We start from the raw sequence: 16,965 nt of genomic DNA, 5'->3' as shown, positions 1-16,965 counted from the left end.
AGTTTAAAAATCTCTGTTGACAATGAGGAAAAGTGCCAGCAAAACTTCAACCCTGGACATGACTTCAGGCTGCTCAGGGAAGCAGAGGGGAAGGTTCCCTGGGAAAATGTTTTTATTTTTTACAGGCACTGCTGTCCATCAGTGCTGGCCACTTTTTAAGCATCACCTTCTAAGGGCACAGGAACAGGGAATTCCCCAAATGTCAGAAGTCAAGCAGACAAGATAAAAAGCTGGCTTAGCTGAACACGGATCTTCTTCTGGAAGTATGACAAAAAAAGGAAGCAAGGTCAGGTGATATGGAAGGAATACACAGGTGCTGTTCACCACTGCAGGGAGAAAATTCGTGTGGCCAAAGCTCAGCTGGAGCTGAAGCTGCCCAGAGCTGTGGGAGACCATAAAACCAGGGTTTTTTAAAAAATGCATTAATAACAAAAGTCAGTGCAGTGATAGCATCAGCCTGTTACAGGGTGGGGATGGTCACCTCACAAACAGGGCCATAAAGCAAAGATGTTTAATGCTTTCTTTGTCTCTGTCTTCAATACCAATGATGGGGTAAGGGGCTCCCAGTGCCCCAAACTGAGCCCTGAGGACCATTCCAGTGCTCCAGCTGCACCCCCATGAGGCTGTGGGGCCTGCTGGGATTCATCTGAGAACACTCCAGGAGCTGGCTGATGTCATTGTGAGGCCTGTCTCCATGATTTTTGAATTGGCTTGGGAATCTGGAGAGGCCACAGCTAACCAGAAGCTGGCAAACAGTGTCCCAGTTTTCAAGAAGGATAAGAAGGATGACCCTAGAAACTTCAGGCCTGTGACATTCACTTCAGTGACTGGTAAATTATGGGGAGGATTATTCTGGGAGGTATTGAAAAGCACCTGAGGGACAAAGCACTCCTCAGTCGCAGCCAGCACAGCTTCATGACAGGAGAGTGCTGCTCAAACCTGATTTCCTTTTATGGCAGGGTAACCCACCCAGCTGATCAAGAGAAGCCAGTTATTGTTAATGCTTTTGGATTCCAGTAAAGCTTTTGATACTGTCTCTCATGGGATCCTTCTGGACAAAATGTTCATCCCCCAGCTGGATAAACACATCCTGGGATGGGTGAGCTCACAGCTGGGGCACAAAGGGTTACAGTGAATGGGGTGACATCAGACTGGGGACCTGTCACTACTGGGGTTCTGCAGGGCTCCATCCTTGGCCCTGTGCTCCTCAACATCTCCATAAATGACCTGGACACAGGACTGGAGGGACACTGAGCCAGTTCACAGACAATACACAAGGGAGAGGAGCTGTTGGCTCCCTCCAAGTCAGGGAGATGCTGCAGAGAGACCTCAGCAAATGAGAGGACTGGGCAGTCACCAACCATATGAAGTTTAACAAGGGCAAGTGGCAAATTCTGCACCTGGGATGGGGCAGCCCTGGATGTACAGACTGGGGAATGAGAGGGTGGAGAGCAGTGCCATGGAAAGGGACCTGGGGATCCTGGTCCATGGCAAGTTGAACATGAGCCAGCAGTGCCCTGGCAGCCAGGAGGGTGACCTGTGTCCTGGGGGACATCAGGGACAGCATCCCCAGCCAGGCAAGGGAGGGGATTGTCCTGCTCTGCTCTGCACTGGGGCAGGCAGTTACAGCTCCCTCAGGAGGGGCAGAGGAGGGGCAGGCACTGATCTCTTCTCTCTGTGACCAGTGACAGGACCTGAGGGAATGGCTCTGAAGCTGTGTCAGGGGAGGTTTAGGTTGGATATCAGGAAAAGATTCTTCACCCAGGTGGTGGTTGGGTGCTGGAACAGGCTCCCCAGCGCTGTGGTCACAGCACTGAGCTGATGGAGTTTAAGTGTTTGGACAACACTCAACAGGCACTTGGTGGAATTCTTGGGGCTGCTCTGTGCAGGGCCGGGAGATGGACTTTGATGATCCTTGTAAGTCCCTTCCAACTCAGGATATTCCATGGTGACTCACCTCTTTTGGGCCTGGCCATGCAGTTTTTTACCCAGCAAAGAGTACACCTGTCCCTAGCAGGAGCAGCCAGCTCCTTCAAGGGAATGCTCTGGAAAATGGTCTCAAAGTCTTTAATAAAGTTTAAGTAGACAGCATCCATGGGCCATAGACTCCTGTGTGTCCAAGTGGTGTAAATTCCATGTAGGTGAGGTTTGCCCTCCTGAACACTGAACAGTGTTGTGCTACCAGGATGTAAACCCTGGAAGGGAACCCTGCTGCAAAGCAGGGAGGTCCCTAAGGCATCTTCTGATTCATGAAGAGAAGAGAAGCATTCACTTAATTTAAGCTTAACAAGTGGTAGAGATGGTGAAATAAATTGTAAGGCCAAGTTTATTTTTTATGTGCTGATATGTAAGTATTTGAGTGATGAATCTTAATGTGGTTGGTTTGTTTGTTTGGTAGCAAATCTTGATTTTCAGCCAATCTCCATAAAAACATAAATTACCCATTAGGATGTCTGGCCCTTTTGACTAAATCTTCATGTTCAGCAGTTGCGGATCCTTACTTATTTTGGGGTCACCTGGCCTGAGAGCATCTCTTGGAGATCTCGTGGGCACGTCCACGCTGGCCTGGGCCGAGCTGCACAAATTCTGCACCATGGGACCAAAATCCCCAAATGGAATGTTACAGCCTTTCTACCAGCTCCTGCACCCCTGATTTCTCAGGAGGGGATTGAATCACCCCAGGATGAGCTGAGGTACCCAGCATGACCTTCAGGAGCCAAGCAGCTCCACAGCTGCTGAGGAGGGCACAGCTGCCTTGGGGGCTGCCAGTGTGGACAGTCAACAAAATTAAGCTGATTTCAGCAAGTGTTCAAGTTCCCCCCCCAGGCAGCATGATATACCAGGAGCTACTACTTACAACTGTTCTGCTATCATTTATAAGGCACCAAAGAGTGTCTGAGAGCTTAGGATAGATAAATTTACCATCTACCTCCCTCTAGTGATTGCATTGCTGAATAAAGAGAAAGTGAAAATCACACTGGGCTAACATTCATAATTCTCTCATGCATCAAAAGCAAGTGGGAAGACCTAAAGTAGGATGAGAAATTAAGATTTTGCTCATCACCTGACTAAATAGAAATAACTAGGGTCCAAAAAAAGGGTGACAGCTAAAAGCTGTTTGCAAAACAAACTTTTTTTTTCTCAAAGACAAGACTATTTTTTAGGAAAAATGGTAACATCACTGGTAGATTTTTTAAAATAGGTTTCAAAAGCTGTGTTCTTTAGAGCTTAGCAATGTGTCCAGTGAAATTCCAGGGACAGATGCAGGGTGCTCATCTCAACAGCTCCATCCCTCCGAGTCAGCTGGGAGGGCTCTGCTTGCTGGGGCTGCTCTATTATTTATATGTACACTATGTAGAACAAGATCCCTGTATTCAGTGACCAGAGATAAGCATCAGTTTAAGTCCCATTTCTTTGTGTTGCTCATTAAATTCCCATTTCTTTGTGTCACTCCTCAGCCAGATTGATTTTAGCTCTGTTGGGGCCAAAGGTGCAATTGCACTCTCAGATACAATTAAAGGTAAGGGATTTCTCAGGAGCTGATGTTGTCCTTAAATAGGGAGCTGGCTTTCCTTGATCACCAGCTGCTCTTCCTTGATTCAGCTGCAAATCCTCTGCTCTGTGCTCAGGGATGTTTTACATGAGTGATGCCATCATGCTCCACTTTATCATGGTGTTTCACCTGTGTTGATGGTGGACTGTAGTACTGTTAATATAACTGATATATAGCTTAAACTCTGCATTTTGTGGGATTTTTATAGACTAATAGCACAGACTGTACACCTGCAAGATCTGTAAAAATATTAGTAGTGATTTTCCCCTAGGCTTTCAAGGCACCTATTTCTTCTTTATCCCAACCCAGGCATCCTCAGGCACTATTATTTAACCTCAGTGAGAGAAGTTAGACCCACTGGTACATCCACAAACAAGAGCTGCTAGCCCTGACCTCCCACCTCACCTTGAAGGATGCTCCTGCTCCTCAGAGAAGCAAAACTGATTGCAGCAACACCCACAGTCAGCTCCTACTGCAGCTGGGAGAAATCTAGCCTAAAACCAGTATTGCTCAAACAAAATAAAATAAAACCCGCCAAGAAGTCCAAGTTCAACACCCAAGCTGTAATATCTTGTTTAGCCCATGAGGGCATCCTCAGATGTTGACAGGAATTCTTTTCCTGATGGGATTATCCTACAGAGTAGAGGGAGGTTCATCAGGAGCATCCTGCTGCCAGAGAGAGCATCTCCCTGACAACTTTCTATGCCACTTTGGCTCAATAGCAAGGCAGGAAAAACATCTCCTTCTTTTTCTTTTTTATCTTGCAGGGTGACTTTTATTGGTCCTTCAACACAAGGACTCAGAGCAGCCATTCCTGCCACCAAGAAAAGCTGCTTGCACCCAAAAAAGAAGATCAAACTCACTGAGATGAGTTTGGTGAAGCAGCTCATGATGAGAGGGACAGAATAGCTGTCACCCCGGCCAAGGATTTGGGCCCTCTGCTCTGGCCTGGCAGGGGTGGACATGGTCCTTCTGCCCCAGACCAGAGGGACAGTGGCAGGCAGGAGGGCTGATGGCCATCTCTTCAACACCAGGAGATTCCAAAGCCAGGGCTGGCTTGGGAGGACACACTCCAGAGGATATGGGAGGGCTGGCATTCAGTTGGGCACGGGCAGGCTCATACCATTCCTGGAACAGCTGCCACCTTCTGCAGCAGGAGGAAAATCCAGAACACACACCCTGCAGCAGGGATGCCCCAGCCACTGGCCCTCCCACCCAGCTGGGCCACTGCTGCTGCTGGGAGGAAAGCCAGGCTGCAGGCAGCTTTGTGTCCTGCAAAGCACTGCAAAACTGATTTATATTAAAAATAAAGAGCACACAATACCGAAGTGCTTGTGGTTTGTCTATTAATCTCTCAACAGTCAGCTGCAAAACTAACAAATCCTCTGAAATAGCAGCGGGGAACCGCGTCCCAGCTCATTCCTCCCTGCCCCCTTTTACAGCTAAAAACAATCAATAATGGCTCTCCGAAACAGGGAGATCAAAGCAACCTCACAGGCTGCGAGATCGTGACTCACATCTTCACTCACAGGCTGGCTGGGCACAAAAACCCCACGGGGCTGTGTTTGCCAGCACAGGTGGAAAATCACCTCCGGACCAGCAGGCACCCAGCCGGAGCTCCAGCATCCCTCCTTTTGCCGTGCCCCTGCAGCACTGCTCTGCTGGTAAGGACTGAAAACGAGAGTGATGCAGCCAGGGTGAGAGTGAGTGATGCAGCCAGGGTGAGAGTGATATAGCCAGGGTGAGAGGGATGCAGCCAGGGTGAGAGGGATGCATCCAGGGTGAGAGTGATATAGCCAGGGTGAGAGTGATATAGCCAGGGTGAGAGTGATATAGCCAGGGTGAGAGGGATGCAGCCAGGGTGAGAGTGGCATTATCCTCCCTGCTTTGTGCTAGCGAGGGCTGATTGAACCTCTCGGGAGCAGCGAGCCCCCGGGAGGCAGCGGGGTTGTTATTCTGCTGCTAATTGCTGTTTTCGGCTGCCATCGGCACCACCGGGGACTTGCTCAGGGTGGCCCGGGGCGGTGGTAATGCTGCCGGAGGAGTTTTCCATCCCAATCCCCGTCCGAAGGTGCCACCCTCCTGCCCAGGCAGCTCACCCTGCTCGGGTGGGTCCGTCCTCTCTCGGGCACATCTGCACGCAGCTGTTTCCCCTCGAAAAGCAGCGGCACCGAGGGAGAACCAAAACCAAAACAAAACCAAAAAGTCTAACCCATTCTAACTAGTCTAACCCATTCTAAGCCTAGTCCTCCTGTTAAGAAAATTAATTTACAAACACCAGAAGTTTATGTCCAAAAAGGAGACAGAGTCGTTGTCCTTTCTGGCTTTATTCAAATAAAGGGAGAGGCCATGGGGCATTCCCCTGGGATTTCTCGAAGTTTTGGAGGACGCAGCCTCCTTTTTATCCCAATTTCCCGGCCGCATTTCCCATCTCTCTTTCTCCACTAGCTGAGGTACTTGAGAGGTACAGACTAACCGATACTCCTGATACCAAAGATTTCCCACTAATGTATAACCCTCCCTTTTCATTTTTAATTCTTATGGAATTTAGGGTTTTTTCTTCCCCATTGTTTCTTTCATCTCTCAATGTCTAATTTCGTTTATCAGCAAACCTAAAGTTTATTTATAAAAGCAAATTTTTTTTTCCATTCATCAATCAATGGAATCCTTCCCATTGTTTCTTTTATCTTCCAGAGCTAGTTTTATCTACCAGCAGACCCACAGCTTGTTTGTAAAGACAAATCCGCTAGTCCTCTCACGACTGGTTATGAGTAGAAAAGTTGCACATTTTTTAAAAGGTTGCAGAGTTCACAGGTTCGGCCAGTTGCTGCCAGGGTGGAGTTCTGTTTGTTGTTGTAATCACCTGTTGTTAATAGCTTTTCGTTAACACCCTATTGTTGATGGTTGAGAAGTCCCCTTTTTTTCCGAGTAACACCCTGCTGCTTCCTGGAGGATGGCACCCAGGATGATGAAGAGGAGGGAACATCGGGGTTGGCATGCAAATGAAGAAGCGCCTCACCAAACCTAGCAAAAACCCCTGAAAACAATGAGCCAACACGGAATTGAGGATCGAAGTGATGTTTAGACGTGAGGAACAGAATCCAGTATCCGCTAAGACCCTTTTTACCCTCACCCTAACCTAAAGATATCAGCTGGACAGAGGACCTCGAATGCCAAAGCAAGAAAGGGATAAGTTTCTGAAGTAAGTCGGAAAACCCCAGCTCCGCCCACAGACCAGGGGGCAAAGCTGCGCTTCTCTCGCTCCTGCGAGTCTCTCCTCGGAGCGGCGGCGACGTGGGTGCAGAGCTGACGGTGCTCCCCACCCGAGCTGATTATTAATAAAGGCACTAAAAGGAAAAACATCTCCAGCCCTAATTGTTTCAAGGACCGTTTCCTTTGTGGCGACCACATTTCGGGAACCGGCATCAAAGCCCAAATTTCCCACCTGACTAGTTGCTCTCCTGGCTCCCTCGGCCCCGGGGGCGGGACAGGCCCAGCCCGGTGTCCCTGCGCTGGCACTGCCCGGGAAAAGCCCCGGAGCGCCTTGGGGACTTTCCCAGCCTGGCAAAAAAAATGGTTCTGCTGCGGCCTTCTGTCCCAAAGCAGCCTGGCCTGCGGTGCACAGGAAAGGGACGCGCCAGCACCGCCCCGCACTTTCGGGCTGACGGCGAGCCCAGGTGAGAGGAGCGCCCAGGTGTTTGTCACCGCTTTGTCACGGGTCTGTCACCGGGGCCATCCCCGCCCACCACTGCCGCTCTCCGCGGCAGCGCCGTGAGGGGGAGGCGGCCGCGACGCTTCTCTGCTCCTCTGCGTGCTGGTTCCTCATTTCCTCATTGCACAGCTGGGGGAGAGGCAGGGAGATCCTGTTTAAAAATAAATAAATTCTAAAAAGATCTGGGGGAGAAAAGAAAAAAAAAAAAAATTAGATAAAATAGCTGCCACAAAGGCTGTGGCCGGATTGATGGGATTTACTGCCTACCTGCTCAGGAATGGGGTGCCAAGGGGTGGCACGGATCCTGTCCTGTTGCTGTCACAGGCCCGGTGCAAGCTGCTCTTTCCCTGTTCCAGGCCAGCGTGGCTGGGTCTGCAAAGGGACTGACCCAGCACGGCTGGAGTGGGGCTGGAGCCGGCCTGGTGTCATGGCAAACGTGCCAAGAGGGCCCAGAGGAGGGATTTTCCCAAAGGCCTGGGTAGGTCTGCACAGCCCTGGTCAGAGGAGCTCCCTGGGGTAACACCCCCCTCCCCTCCCCTCAGCCAGAGCTGTCACACACGCTGTGGGGAGGTGGGTGTGGGATCCCATTGCTTGGATTTGCTTGGGATCCCAAACTTTGGTCAGGTGTGTGCCCCAAGCTGGGGCTGTGACTGGAGGCTGCTGGTGGTGAGCTCTGCCCGGGATGTTCATTGCTCCACAGGCAGGCACTGAGCCAAACCAGGGGCACTCAGACTTACCTTATCTGGGCTGATATCCCATCTTCTGGCCTCCCACAGTGAGGAGGTTCACCACAGGCTCCAGGAGGTGCTGTAGCCTTGAACTCCTTGCCTGGGAAAAGGTTTCGATTCCAACGTGCTGCTGCTGCCTTCACTGGGCACCACCAAACTGGAAGGTGCTGGAGGAAGGCATCAAGGATTGCTGGGGTGTGAAAAGGAAAAGAACCCAAAGGAACTGGTGCTTTCAGGATGATACTGCAGTCAGGAAGTGGTTTAAGAAACAGTGTTGAAGTTCAAAGTGAGAACATGGCACCAGTTTTTCCTCCAGTGCTGTTAAGTACACGTGGTTCTGGAGCATGACAATGCATTCCTGGTACAGAGCTACCACTTCCTGCTCTTGCTAAAGACTCTCACACAGAGCAGAAGTGAAGGCAAATGTTGAAAATCCAACAAACAAATCATGAAAATGAGGACAAATCCCAGTTCTGGAAGGCTGCAGGAAGTGCTGCTCTGTAAGCCCACGCCACGAAGCTGCTGGGGGACTACAGTAGCAAAAGCAATAAAAGAGATGGATTCTTCTTCCTGCTCTGTGCAGGGAGCAAATGGCTCCCAAATATTGTGCACAGCCTTTGAAATCAGCCAGACATGAGCAGTGGTGCCTCCAGCTTCAGACAAAAGCCAGGTATTTTAGTGGAAACCCCTTGGGGAATGGGTGCTCAGAAACATTCTCTTGTACTGGGGCTGTACAGCAAAGCCAGAGGCAAAGCCCTGCCTGATTCAAGGCAGAAATGAGCTCAGCCTGAAAGGTCTAAATCCCAGCTGCTCTGAGAGTGCCTGCAGGGAGGATGACTGGGCCCATGTTGGCAGCTGCCATCACCCTCAGCATCAGTTCTTGGAGAGACAATCAAAAACACATCCAGTTCCTCCAGCAGAGCGTTCCAGTGACTGTGCCACAAACGTGAACATCCCCAAACCACAGACTGAATGAGTTGTCAAAGGGGAATTTCCTCCCCCTGCAGCCTGAGCTCTCTTTTACTTCTGTTAATGACTCCACATGAAGGAATCCAGATGTGGAAAACAGCAGTCAGGCCAAAAAGCTGGCCCCTGTCCGTGTGTGACACTTCCCCTCTGTCCTGGCTGGCTGGGCTGGGAAGGAGCAAGAACCCAGCTGAGCAACAGATTGCATTGGCTGAACAGCTGCCAGCAGCCACAGCAACTCCCCAGCCAGAAAGGAAAATCCCACCTGGAGCAAGCCAGAATAATTGTTGGTTAAAAAAAAAAATAGACTGAGCAAACATTGCAGTTCTTCAGGGCTCTGAAAAACAACATAAATTTTTTAAAAAGGTAGTAAGAGGTGTGCTTGGAAAGGGGATTTGTAAAATGGGACCTTGGTCACCATAGGGAGTGCCACCTATGCTGAGCCAGGGAGGATCTTGTGCCATGGATAATTCTACAGGGCCCAGTTCACATTTATAGGGATTTTCAACAAATTGGTCTGCCTGCAGTGGAACAGGACCTTAATATCCCCTGGTGAGGCTGGTTGGTGGCTCTTAGCCACCAGCCCCCATAAAAAACCCTCCTGGTTGGGGCATTTGTGCTCAGCTGAGCTGATTTGTGCATGGCTTTGAGGTCTCCAGCCCTGGTTTGGATGGAAATGGTTCACCTGGTGCCACCCCTGCCCTGGCAGCCTGCTGGCCATGGAGCACAGGGGCTGAGACAGTAATTCTGTAAATGCAGAAGTAATTTGGCAGCTGGGCTTATGGCAAATGATCCTAATGAAAAGCAGCTGTCTCATGCCTGTAAATAGGATTGTCTATGCAGCACTTTGTCCTGATAGAGTAAAATCAGAATATAGGAATTTTTTATAGAAGAAGAGTTGCAGTCTCAAATCTAAGCTCTACTGACAGGCCAGCACCATTGCTTAGAGCAGGAGGGTTTAGGGGCAGTAAAAAAACCCTCAGCACAGAGAAGTCAGGGTACCTCAAACAGCTTTTAATACCCTCCCCTGCTTCCAGCCACTCTGTGAAACCCTCTAGCAAAAGACAGACCTTATATCACACAAACCTCTCCAATCCCAACCTTCCCTTGCTCTCCCAGGCTCGTTTCTCTGCCAGGCCCTTGTTGGCCTCCCCAGGCTCTTGTGCTGGTGGCTCATCCCCAGGTGGGTTTGTGCTGAGAAACCCAGCTCAGCCCTCCTCCCTGAGCAGGCACTGATCCAAGTGACAGCCTGTCTGTGACATGGAGTGGAAGCTGGGGGACAGCAGGATGGTGAAGGGTCTGGAGGAGAAGCTGTGTGAGGAGCAGCTGAGGTCTCTTGGTCTGATCAGGCTGGACAAGAGGAGACTGAGGGAAAACCCCAGTGAGCTTTCAGCCTCCTCACTGGGGCAGCACTCTCAAGGCCAGTGACAGTGACCCCAAAATCCACCAGAAAAGAAACTTTCCAACACAGTTTGAAGCATTAGAAAGCTGGCACCCTTTATCAGCACAGGACACACAGAAGGATGTCTCCTTCAGTCTGAGGTGTGTGGTGAGACTTTGCAGCAGGGTTGTTATTCCATCATAATCATACATAATCATTACAATGTGCCTCCTAGCTTATACATAAACATCACTTCTCCTAGAAGTAATTTGCATGCATCAGTCTCCTACTGGAAGGCCTTTTATGGTCCTGGAGGGTCATCTAGAAGGGTCTCTGGTGGTTGTACTCACTGAATCCTTCAATATTACAGGTGGCCTTTCCTTCAACTTTTTTTGGGCATGCAGTGTTGCTTCTTGTTACATAATTTGCCAAAAACCTACTACAGACCTCATTTTCAGTTTCTCCACACATACATTTCCAGCTACATTTATCATCCTGAGTGCATGCCTTTACATTCTTTCATCTTTTTTGCTAGTTAGCCTTTAGGCTCTGCCCAGCAACTTCAGGGGAGCTGAAAATTTCTATTCTCTATGTAATTTGTCAACAGGATTTGAGGAAATGGTATGAAGCTGAGTCAGAGGAGGTTTAGTTTGGTATCAGGAAAATCCAGTGCCTGCTGTGTGCAAAAAAGCCCACAGTTTTTCCTGTGCTTCTGGCTCACTCCTGTTGAAGAACCCCATTTGCTTTTCCAGGCTACTCTTGATTCTGTATCCTTCTCTCAGGCCTTTCCTCAGTCATTCCTTCCCAAATCCAGGGCTCACACCTCACACAGACTGAAGCTGCTATGTGTGGTCTCCTTCTGCACCTTCTGCAGTTCACCTCTGTCCTTTTGGGGAGAGCAAACCCAAACTGTGTGCACATTGAAAATATGGATGGGCTGTGGATTTACCTGTGTCAGCCCAGTAAGATGTGATACAGCTGCTAAGAGCACTTGGAGCTCTTCTAACTCTTTATCCTGCTTCTTGAATACCAAACTATTTTTCCTCCAAGTGCATGTTTATAAAGATTTTCAGATCTTAACATGAACAAAAATTCCCTGGAGCTGAGGCTGGCATCATGCCGAGCTATGTATCACTGTAAAAGACAAATTCCAGACCCTGGGATATTCAGAACAGACCAGAATAAAAGGAAAAGAAACTCGAGAGGAATTTAAAAATAAGTAGGTGGGAGGGATGTTTAATGTAATGTTAAAGCAGCACCAGTTTATTCAAGCAGATGTCAGGTGACTAAATGAAATGCTGGTTGTTTTCTTCTGCAATTTGTGCCCTTTCCTTTCACAGATCTCCCTTCTGGGGATAGAAACAATAACATCAGCTGTGGAGCACCATGTTTATCTGCTCACTGTCACAGAACTACACCCACACGGGTGATCTGGAGTCTGTTTGGCCCCCTAGAGATATGCAAGGTGTAAACATGCATCTGGAAATAAACTATCCACGGGTTTTTCAAAACCACTGTGCTTCACTTGAAATCACGGGCAAGATACAGACCAAGGGGGGAAAAGAGCCTCTAAAATATTTCTGTGAACCAGATACAGGCACGTGAAGGGCATCATTTACCACTTCAGCTGCTCCTCGTGAGGCTGGGCTTGGCACAATTCCTGCCCTGACCACTCCTGCTGGGCTGGATTGCCAGGGGAAGGGCACAGCTGCTGGGTCTGGAATCCCACTGCCCTGGAACACCTTCTCCCAGCCTGGTGAAACTGGGAGAGGCGGTGACTCTATCACCTGGGCTTCTCCTGTTTGCTGCACCGCTCTGGGACACTGCCCTGCACATTCACCTGTTAGGAAGGTGTGGAGTGACTCTCCTGGATGGTGCAGGAGCCTCCTCTCCAGACAGATGCCATCCACAGGATGGATGTCAGCAGGATGGAATACAAAGATGCTCTTCTCGAGCAGGCTTCCCACTCCACAAATGTGGCCTAAGGGTTTCCTGAGCAGAGCTGTGCTGAGAGTCTCCCTATCCTCATCTGACCCTGGCAATCTCCTGCAGAGATCTGAGTACTTCCACATCCTGTTTGGATGAGGGACAACAGAGTGTCACTGGGTTCAACCACAGCTTTCTCCATGGAGGGGCTGGACTGCAGCAACTCCCCTTGCTTCTCCAGGCAGGAGGCACAGAGAGTTACCCAACACAAACTAAAGAGGGAAATAGCTCCATCCAATGACCTTGTTCTTTGAAGTCACATGAAGCAAAGGGCTGATCATAGACACAGGGAATGAAGGACTCTTATTATTATTAAGTGCCATTAAAAATTCCAGTGCAAAACTCATCTGTGTAATTAGGTCAGTATCAATTACCCCGATAGAATGATTCGGGTATCTCCAGCATTAAACACCAGCTACATACAACAATCATCCTCAAGGAGGGAAAATCCAGAATGGACTAACTGGGAACAAGCAAAAATAAATCTAGGAAAGATGTCACACTCTTAACCACCCACACAGAGCAGGAGGTCCACGTTCTCTCCTAAAACACACTCAGAGTACAGAAAAAGCACAGGAAAGCAGGAAAGGACCCTCACATGTGCTGGAAGTGCCTGGAAGTGGAATAAGAGACCAGGCATCCTCTGAGATTCAGTGCATTGGGTCTGTGCCAGGTCCTCCTCCCAAGACACAGGCACATATTTTACTTCACTTTCCAGCAGGCAGCTGCAACTCCATCACACAGGATGGCTCAGGCAACACAGAGGAGAGCTGGTAACAAATTATGGCATAAGCAAATGCTTTCAGAGTAGCAAATTGAAGGATGTCAGTTCCAAACTTCGATCAAACGTGAATATTCTTGAAAAGTTTTGAGATGCTTCAATTAGAGGTCCAAAGACAATCCCTCCATAATGCCCCTACTGTGGCATTCACTTTCTGGCAGCTCTGAACCCAATTTTTTCCCATTTAATATTATTCCACTTATAGCTAAAATGGTTCTTGCTTTCCTGTGAGGAAGAAAGCACAAGAATTAAAAATTAGAAAGCTGGAGAAGAATAAATGGATAATCAGCATTGAATAAGAACTGCTGGCATGTATCACATGAAGACACACTTCATGGAGGAAACAAAAACCCTGCTCAATGCATATATAACCACTGACTACCTATAAACCTTCAGTTTTTCCTGTCACACCTTGTGACTAAAAGATCACCAGGGCATCAGGTTTAAGTTGTATCACTGATAGGTGTACCAGCAACACCCCCTGGGGATGGACCAAAAAGACACTGAAGATATTCCCAGTGTTCACTCAAATTGTATCCAGGGAGGAGGCAGCTGACTGACAATCTTCTCATTCTTGGAGCACTGGAAGCTGCATGTTCATACAGCACAGGGTTTGTTATAGAGCTCTTTGCCAGTGAAGGTAAAAAACCCCAAAAAAGACAAATTCCTGGCAGATGATTTTGCTGCTTGTCACCAACCACTGTGGTCTAGAAGCAGCTTCTAATGATTAAAGGCTCTCATGAACTACCAGAAGTGTTTTGTTCTTTCTCTGAGGGGCTGGAGGGTGGATGGAGCCCTGGGTAGGTCCAGCTCTTCCTTGAGCACACATTAGAACAATCCAGGTTGTATTTTTATAGAGAAGAGAAGATAACTCTAAGAACAAATTCCCAGACCAGCTCCAACAAGGAGCCTCTCTGAAAACTGAAGGGCACAAACAAAGCTCACCTCTCTTGAAAGTCATCCAGTTTCCAGGTATCACAAAGCATGGCTCATGTTTCAGCTTTCTTGATAGGGATACTCTCCATTATCTGCTGCTAAGCATCATCACTGCTGGCACTGTATCAAAATCATGCAGGACAGGCCTAAGGAAAACAATTCTCTTGGCCTCTCTGGCATTTATCTTCTCATAAACAAAGTGGTCAACAAGTAACAAGATGATGAAACTTTTAGGTCTCTTGGGCAGCAGCCAAAAGCTGCTACATCTAAAGCAGAAGTCTGTTTCCTAACATATTAGAAAGATTGAAAGGAAAGGAAAATGAGACAATTTCCTTTAGATTTTTATCTTTAAAAATTTTCTCCCACTTCCCACTGTGACTAAATAAGATATCCACCAAAGTGAGGGTTCATTTTTTTAGTTCATCTCAGCCTAGTATTTCTTACCCTGGCAAGATTTTGTAACATCTGTATTGGGGATTTCTTCCCACCCACTGCTCTCCTCCCTCATTTGTTTCTCAAAAAGAATTGTATATGTTTTAATATGGGATGATAAGAAATGCAAACTGTCATGCAAATTTTGGAAAAGAAAAGCACAAGGGGTCTCAGGGACATAAACATGCTTCTGCTTTCTTCAATATTGCTGAAGAATAATTCAAATCTCAGTAAAATTTTGCTTTAATAGGAGGCTCACATGTGAGCTTTCAGGTCTGATCTGCTAAAGACAGGTGAGAGCCTCCCCACTTGGCCAAGCAGTTCTATAGACTGAGCATAAATACACAACAATTTCCAGCTCTACCACAGTCTAATGTTACCGGATTCCAGGAAAGCAACAGCACAAAATATTAAGAACTGGAATGATCCTACAGGTAAGAAGACAGAGAAGAAGTGGCTTGAAGGATGATGTTTTCTGAAGTCACAACTTAAATTTATTGTGTAAATGAAAGGTCTGTGCTCTTAAATCTTGTGACTTCCTTTCAGCAGGGCTTTCAAATGCTGATCACACACAGGCATCCTGGCTGATCTGCCAGCACAGTGTGGATGTAATGTCCCCAGAAAAAGGGAAGATTTGGGCTGTCATGAGACATTGACTTTTCTGGAAGAGGGGGAGTATCAGTGATAGGAGTAGTGAGGAAAAAATCATGACACATTTAAGACAAGTGAGGAAAAACAAATGAATCATCTTTGCAGAATTCAGCCAAAATTTATCCAGAGGCATGGAAGAAGAGGGGAAAAGGACACAAAAATACAGCCACAGCAAAATCCTAAACTGCAGCTCTGGTCTTAAAAATCTAACAGAAGATGTCTGGGGATTATTTCTAATCCCTGTAGAAACTCTCTCCAAATCTGTCCAGAGCAGTTTTGTTTAAAGAAATTACAATGGCAGTGGCAGTAGAAAAGCCACCTCCAAAATCAGGAAATTCACAGCTTGTTTGGCAGCTCAGCATTTTTCCTCCATTTACTCCCCTGTTTGAAACAGTTTGAAATCAGGCTCTGATAGAAGCGATTTTGTAAATTTTTTATAACTTTCTCAGCAAACCTTGAGGTTTACTGGAGAGGCAAGCACAGTGTCCACCAAGAGGTGAGAGAGATGAGGGGACAGAGGGAACAAAAACATATGACAAGGCAGGAAAGATGGATCCATTTAGATGGAGAGCTTAGCAGGGAAGACTGGGAATGACACAGGTTGAACACACAGAGGTAAATCAAGGAGCTTAGAAATTAGGAGACTGATTGGAATTTTCTCCACAGAAATTTTGAAATTGTCAAATTTGTCTTGATGCACTTCTGACAGGAAACTTACTGCATTCATCTGAAGCACATAGCTTATGTCTGAGGTCTTTAGGCTTGAAGGCAACTTAAATAAATAAATAAATAAATATATAACTGCAATAACATGAAAATACAGTAAACTGAGCAAAAATTGAGGTCACTGGGATTTGTTCCATACCTACACAGACATTAACAGAGCCTGAAGTGATGACTGACACCCCAAGACCAACTTAAGCCTAGCTCACCTGGTTCAGTCAGGTGTTATTAGACAGGGTACAAATGTTTCATTGACAAATGGAAATGGACTCTTTATCTTTTGAAAAGGCTGGCCTGCAAAGCCCACAAGGTGCTGCTCAGCCACCCCTCAGCAGAACCCAGCCAGAGCTGTTTAAACACTACTTAGAGCAGGCTGAGCCAATACAAATATAAAATGTGATTAGCAATCAAATACCTGGTCTGAGCACAACAGCAGAAAAACTGACCTGCTCAGTATTTCATCACTCCTGACATTTTGAAAATTTGCCTCCAGAACTGCAGTTTACTTTAATTCTCACTCCCACTCCTGTTCTTACCTTCATCCAGCAAGGAGGGGGGCAACAGCTTTAAAAAGTTAGAGGAAGAGAAAGGAGACAATTTGAAGTGTTTGGTGCTGGGGCTGATTGACAGCCATTGCTCCATTCAGAACCACCTCCATGATTTCTGTCGATGAAAGGGATCCATTAAGCAGCTCTCCCTGCCCTATTTGCTTGCTAAGTTGGTTTCATGACTATTCTGAGAAGGAAATAGTTCAGTGCAGACATGAACTCATTTGGATTGGTGCCCTCAAGCAAACGCAACTCGAGTGGAAATCTTACACATATGAGGTGCAGCAAGGCAGAAGGGAAAGGAGGCCAAATTTCAGGGGGTGAATGCTGACTGTGGGCTAGATAAGAACAGCAGCACCAGATAAGAGCTGGATTGCTCACTGCTGCATCACAAAGCCCCACATGCAGCATTACCTGCATAAGGATCCTTGATGACTTGCATACCCAATGCAAACCTTCCAGTGAATTCTAATGAGCCTCTTTCTTGTACTTTCCAGCCAAAACCCTTTTTGAAGTTTGGCTTTCTGTGCTCCCAACATTGAAAAGAAGAAAAGGACTGCTAGGAATT

The sequence above is a fragment of the Agelaius tricolor genome, unplaced genomic scaffold (genome assembly GCF_023055355.1).
Source record: "Agelaius tricolor isolate 1412-34295 unplaced genomic scaffold, bAgeTri1.0.p SCAF_1, whole genome shotgun sequence".
Taxonomy (NCBI): Eukaryota; Metazoa; Chordata; class Aves; order Passeriformes; family Icteridae; genus Agelaius; species Agelaius tricolor.
This window is presented reverse-complemented; position numbering follows the sequence as displayed.